Below are 347 nucleotides of genomic sequence, written 5' to 3'. Positions count from 1 at the left end.
AAGACAGATTTTTTTCTTCTTCTTTTTAGCCCATATTCGTAGTATGCAGCATTTGTGATTTCATTATGTCTGGCGCCGAGATGCCACCAGATGGAAATTCAAAAGGTCACAACAACTGCGGAAGAGGCCAGGAACTGTTCAGTTTCTCTTGCAACATGTATAAGCAAGCTCTTTACCTATTTATATATTGAGTTATTTTCATTGACTTTACTTATTCGTTTATTTATTAATTCATTTGTTTATTCACCCATTTATTACTTTGTTTGCCCATTCATTTTTTTCTGTATTTATTCTTTTGTTTAGTTAACCATTCAGTGGTTTATTTGCTTATTCATCTTATTTGTTTA

Source organism: Oratosquilla oratoria, chromosome 11 (genome assembly GCF_046742065.1).
Source record: "Oratosquilla oratoria isolate Oo_2021 chromosome 11, ASM4674206v1, whole genome shotgun sequence".
Taxonomy (NCBI): domain Eukaryota; kingdom Metazoa; phylum Arthropoda; class Malacostraca; order Stomatopoda; family Squillidae; genus Oratosquilla; species Oratosquilla oratoria.
The sequence above is the reverse complement of the archived record's forward strand: the minus strand, read 5'-3'. Positions refer to the sequence as shown.